Genomic DNA, 6,622 nt, shown 5'->3' with positions numbered 1-6,622 from the left:
TCCCTTGCAATATTTTAGACTTGGTACCCATTAGGGTTTTCTTAAGCTGCAAGTAACACAAACTTGCAAAAGTGAATTATCCAAACCCGTTTTCCTTCAGATAAGTGAACACTAGAGGTATACAGCTATGGATAGAAAATGGAATTCCAAACTGTCCCCAGGGAACCAGCCCCTCTTGCTTTCTTGCTCTATGACTGTCGGGTGTGGCGCCATCCTCATGCTCACAGGATGGCAGTTTTACCTCTAGGCATCATATTTGTATTCCAGACACATGAGAAGGAAAAGGGGCCAAAATAGTGGTCCAGCTCGATCTGTTTATTTTCTTATTTCTTTAACTAGGGGAAAGTGTAAATGCAGTTCCCTACTGCCACAATTATGCAGTTGAGTTTATCACATTTGGGAAAATGATGGGTCAGCACATGTGGAGTGCAATGGATAAGCTTTGCCCTGGGAAAATCACCTTTGTGATCATGATGTCTCCCCTACTAAGTGAGTGTGTTTCTTTTGATCTGAAAACAGCAGTTTTCCTAGGAGCATCACCCAAGAAAATTAAGATTCTCATTGGCCAGAACTATGTCAAAAGGTCACCACTAGATGAAAGGAAGTCTACAAAATTGAGACTTTTAGCTGGACATGTAGCTAACCAACCAACACAGGAGTGTCCTTAGAAATGAACGGAAAGTAGTGATAAATATTGAATTGACCAATCACAGTGTCTTCTACGGTTTTTCTGTGATTAGAATATGTTTTCTACATGGAAAACTTCTACATTTTTCTATGGTTGTTATATATTCATTTGTTACTTAATAATTGGCAATAGGTGATATGGTTTGCCTGTGTCCCCACCCAAATTTCATCTTGAATTGTTGCTCCCATAATCCCCATGTGTGGAAGGGAGGACCCGGTGGGAGGTAATTGAATCATGGGGGTGGGTTTTCCATGCTGTTCTTGTGATAGTGAATAAGCCTCACAAGATCAGATATTTTTATAAAGGGCAGTTCCCCTGCACACACACTCTTACCTGCCACCATGTAAGACGTGCCTTTGCTCCTCCTTCACCTTCCACCACGATTGTGAGGCCTCCCCAGACATGTGGAACTGTGAGTCCATTAAATCTCTTTTTCTTTATAAATTATCCAGTCTTGGGTATTTCTTCATAGCAGTATGAAAATGGACTAATACATTGGGTATGGGTTAAAGATACCCATAATATTGCAATTCATGATAGTTATGGTGCCAAGAGGAGGGAGCCATGATCCTCAGGGGAATCCTCAAACCCTGGCTGACCCATGTGTGGAAGAGCCACAGGGTCCTCATATGAGCCCCTGGGAGTAGGTCTCATCTTCCCCCTGGGCTATTGCTGTGCTCACTGGGTATCATGGTATGAGAGTGAATGGGAGGAGGGCAGATGTGAACTGGGAGAGAAAGGGCACAAGTGTTGCAACTGAGGGGAAATGAAGCACACAAACCACATTGAAAGTCTCTCCTTTGGTTGCAGTGAGCTGAGATCATGCTGCTGCACTCCAGCCTGGTGACAGAGTGAGACTCTGTCTAAAAAAAAAAGAAAAAAGAAAGTCCTTCCTTTGCACTGAGCTGGAGATAGAGCATCACCATTCTCCTTGATGTGGTGTTTATCACAAAGAAGCACATCTTCCTGAAATCCTGTAATCAGAACAATGTCTAATTTCTCTATAGGACATTGATAATCCCAGAAAGACCATATGATGATTATTAAAAACACAAAGAATACCTCCACCATGTGCTGGATACTGAACTAGAGTACTGATCCTGCAGTAGGTGCTGTGTTGGGTTCATTATCTACATTGTCTAACTTGACCCTTGTAAACCCTGTGACACAGGGATTATTGACCCTATTTTACATATTTACACCATGGACAAAGCAGGTCTCCAACTGACCAAGGGCCACTTGGTTGCAGCAAGAAGTGAGTTGTCCTAAGAATAATGCCCATCAGAAGTACGGGAGAGACAGAGATACCCACAGCGTTTGAGCCCCTGGATCCAACCATGTCTGAAGCTAGAATTTTGTGTTCTATGATCCAGCGCATTCTCTTTTCCCATAAGCTAGTGTCAGCTTGGTTTGTCTGTCAAAGGATCCTTCTTTACATTCAACATGCATCTCCTTCTTCATGATTACTACATGGGCAACCAGCCATTCTGATTCAGAAAATGCCTTCCCAGAGACCTGCTCCTCAAAGTGTTCATGGGCCCAACAAACCATCCCCAGTGTGGGGAAAAATAGGTCAAATGCAGCTAGTATAAAAAACAAAATGTGCATAAACACACCCACACACAACTTCCAGCCATCAGAGAACTCTCCCAGCCAAGTCTGCATGCTAATTTTTGAAGTCATGACTTGAAAAAACAAATGACTACTCATTTTAGATATAAAATAAATCTACTCACCATCCCTGCATGGTATTCCATCAGCTTTATCTTCCTATCAAAACAAATCTAGATTTTACAAGAACGTTCCAAGTTATATTACATTGTTTTGTTTTGGGGAAATAAACATTTTCAGTCTCTGAGGATACACATAATCTTTCTTCCACATGGCATTCCTGATATAATCAGGTGAGACTGCACCTATATTCTATCCCAGGAACAACTGTAGAGACGAAAATCTCAGAGCAAGCACTTTTTCCTTGGGCAGAGCTGAGAATCCTGCCTTCACCTCACTGTGATGTCCTCTCCCTCTTTGCTATCCACTGTGAGCATGAACTCAGCTTTCTCAGCATTTTCTTTCATGCAGTTGCTTGATGCAATCAACATATTTTCTCTCCAAAACGTCCCTTTAGAAACTCCAATAACTCCTGGAATTCCCTAACCTGGCACAATTTTATGTTAGCAAGAAAATCACTTGCCTTGTAGGTATAGCACATATTCCATATTCCATACACATATAATAGCAGGTCTTAGGTCTCAGGAAGGTAATTTAGCAGCATAAGTTGAGGCTAAGTGGATTTATATGTATATAAATTGATGCTGAGTTCTTTTATCCCATGGCTACTTTTCCAATATTATTCTCCTGTCACAGAACCTTAAATCCAATGAAATGTGTCCCGTCTCCTCTCCTTTCCGCATCTATGTTTATGATCATATGAAAAGAAACACACAGCTTCGGTTTTCTTTAAGTATTGAAAGTATATCACTGTCTTTCATGATGACTAAAATATATCACTTATTTTCCTTCTAACCAGAATCTCCTCTGTTAGGACTTCGCATGTCAAGGTTAAAATTAACAGCAGATTTTCAGGCTACTTGTAATGAGTTCTGTGCCATACTACCCATTGTTAAGAGCAGCAATTTAATTAAGTTACTGTAATAAATTATCACCATTCCATTGACACTATTGAAACCACATTCAGTGATTTTTTGTTTTTGTTTTCTGTTGCTTTCCTCTCAACTTGGGGTAGAAGAGTTTTGTGTAACAAATTATTATACCATGACCAAATTGTGTTTTTTTCCCATAGGGGTTTTATGCATTATGGCTAGTCAGAGGTCAGAGATCTGTTCTTACAGATTTTGGTTGTTTTTAAGTTGAGAGGACAAAGGGGAAACATATATTCAGAGGGAAAAGTGTCAGACTATGGGGCATTGTCTGGATTTGTGAATTCGTGCTTTATCTAGATATGGCCACTGAGAAGTCTCTGTGAGCCCCAAGTGAGCATTTATGGGTGGGGAAACCACAAATTCTTCTAAGAATTGTGACCATGAAGATGTAATTATTGGGGGTTCGGCAGTTATTGTAAAAGCAAATAGGATCCAAGAGATTGATAAGGCATAGAAAAATGTCTTCATATGAGAGAGAAAAAAAGACTAAAAGGAAAATCCTCAGAAATCTAGACATGAATAGCACAAATTCAATACCCATTAAAAATACTAGAATGAATCATCAAAGATTCCATTTATATACACTTCCACAACCACGGGGGACTAAGCCAAGAAATCCACCAGGCTTTGTGAAGAGTCTATTCAAGAGCCCAAACCAATTTCACCCAGTGTATTGTGACACGTTGGAAGGATCGGGGAAGGAAGAGAGAGGACCCAGCCTGTTGTGAAAGGCACTGTCCCTTCCTGTGGCTCTCTCGGACAAGTTAGAAAGTTTGCCCTTCGGGATCTTAGAAGACAAAAAACCAATACATTGGTTTGTAAAGTTAACTAACACTACAGATCAGTAAAATGGAATGTAAGCCAGGCATAACTCCCATCAATGATTTACTAAGAAAATCATTCGGCGAAATAAGATGAATTTGAGGCTATCAATGATTCCGTTAAAACTAAGAAAAAGAGAAACATAAATTAAGCTGTATAAATTTAGCCTGAATCTCTGCAGACATATTACTTGATGATTCATTGATTTTATATTTAATCAAATTATTGCGTTGTTTATGTGATTCACAATCTTTATTGAATGATGCTTTGGAAATAAACAAAAGCCAACCAAATGAGAACAAGCCAAGGCTGTTATTCTTTACTTGCTAGAGCAAGAAAGTCAGCCACTGTTACTTGCATTTGGCAAACTCAAAGTCAGGCAGAGGAGTGGGAGAGCTTCACAGTGGGAAAAGGGAAGGCCTCGAGAATGTCCTGATTAGAGGCTGTTGGCCTGGGGAAGCTGCAGGAATCCGGGCACTCAGTTGGTTAGGGGTGCATATTTGGCTCTCTCTGATTGATCCTAAATTGGAAGTGGGGACACAAATTTCAAAAGCTGTCAGTTATTAGTCAAGTTCTGGTCATTTGGGGTCAGTTGTTGCAGGGAATATTGTTTGTTTTGCTGGATTGTTTGCCCAGAGATCTTGGTCTGACATCCTACAAGTCTGGCTTGGCTAGATAACAGGTTAGTTTCCTGGGCTGGTTGATGCAGATCCTGGGTCACAGTTCTATTTTTATAGATGATCTGACCATTGTCCCTTGGTGTATTCAATCTTTTACTTCCCTATGACCAACACTGACATGTACCATCCATTATTTCATTTAATCTCATTTAATCCCAATATGAAGCTTTGAGAGTTCCTGTTTTACAGAGGAAGAAATCAAGCTTGATCAGTTCATGTACATGTCCAACCCACACCAAACGAGTGCTAGGGCTGGTCATCAGAGTCCAATGATCTGATCCCCAAAGCCTAAGTTCTGGACAGGCACGTGTTCCTGTGTCCCAAATTCTCCCTGGTGAGGCTGCTGATAACTGTGGTATTTGGAAGTGAAGAGGCAACTTGACACCTGTTTGTCTCCACGGTTTATGTTTCCAATTCCATTGGCGATTTTAAGCACATTGTTTCAGAAAATTCTCACTCTAAGTGTGGCTTTCTCACCAGGAGTTTAAATTAACTTCTATAGTAGAGGATAAAGCTAAAAGTCCATCAGGCCAGGAAAGTAACCTGGATATGTGAGTCTCCTTGAGTAGAAGGCCATCCATACGTGGGAGGAGTTTGTATCTGCCTAAAGGAAGAATGTTCCCATCCCCACTCCTGGCTTTCTAATTAATTTTACCAACACTGCACTGAAAAAAAAAAAACTTCTGGGCAGGAGCTTGTGACTCCAGTTCAAATTTCTGCAGTAAAATCAAGCAAGAAATATGCTAAATTAAAAGTTGGATCAAAAGTGCAATTGGTTAAGAAGAATTTGAAGAATTCTTAATGTACCTTCTGGATACATAAATTTTAAATTCATATCCTTTACAAATAAAATAATTTCACCCGTATCTCAAAATAATAACAGCTATGTATGACAAACCCACAGCCAATATCATACTCAATGGGCAAAAACTGGAAGCATTCCCTTTGAAAACTGGCACAAGACAGGGATGCCCTCTCTCACCACTCCTATTCAACATAGTGTTGGAAGTTCTGGCCAGGGCAATCAGGCAGGAGAAAGAAATAAAGGGCATTCATTTAGGAAAAGAGGAAGTCAAATTGTCCCTGTTTGCAGATGACATGATTGTATATTTAGAAAACCCCATCATCTCAGACCAAAATCTCCTTAAGCTGATAAGCAACTTAAGCAAAGTCTCAGGATACAAATTCAATGTGCAAAAATCACAAGTATTCCTATACACCAACAACAGACAAACAGAGAGCCAAATCATGAGTGAACTCCCATTCACAATTGCTTCAAAGAGAATCAAATACCTAGGAATCCAACTTACAAGGGATGTGAAGGACCTCTTCAAGGAGAACTACAAACCACTGCTCAACAAAATAAAAGAGGACACAACCAAACGGAAGAAAATTCCATGCTCGTGGATAGGAAGAATCAATATCGTGAAAATGGCCATACTGCCCAAGGTAATTTATAGATTCAATGCCATCCCCATCAAGCTACCAATGACTTTCTTCACAGAATTGGAAAAAAACTACTTTAAAGTTCATATGGAACCAAAAAAGAGCCTGCATTGCCAAGTCAATACTAAGCCAAAGGAACAAAGCTGGAGGCATCATGCTACCTGATTTCAAACTATACTACAAGGCTACAGTAACCAAAACAGCATGGTACTGATACCAAAACGGAGATATAGACCAATGGAATAGAACAGAGCCCTCAGAAATAATACCACACATCTACAACCATCTGATCTTTGACAAACCTGACAAAAACAAGAAATAGG

At 40.2% G+C, this 6,622-nt stretch overlaps 1 non-coding gene across 1 annotated transcript; it reads right to left on the bottom strand.

Moving 5' to 3' along the window:
* Positions 1 to 336: 336 nt before the first annotated feature.
* LOC112440011 (U1 spliceosomal RNA) lies at positions 337 to 497 on the bottom strand. Its single transcript, XR_003028221.1, has one exon. It is a non-coding gene; the product is annotated as a U1 spliceosomal RNA (small nuclear RNA).
* Between the last annotated feature and the right edge of the window lie 6,125 nt (positions 498 to 6,622).

The sequence above is a fragment of the Pan paniscus genome, chromosome 4, assembly GCF_029289425.2.
Source record: "Pan paniscus chromosome 4, NHGRI_mPanPan1-v2.0_pri, whole genome shotgun sequence".
Classification (NCBI taxonomy): Eukaryota; Metazoa; Chordata; class Mammalia; order Primates; family Hominidae; genus Pan; species Pan paniscus.
This window is presented reverse-complemented; position numbering and strand designations above follow the sequence as displayed.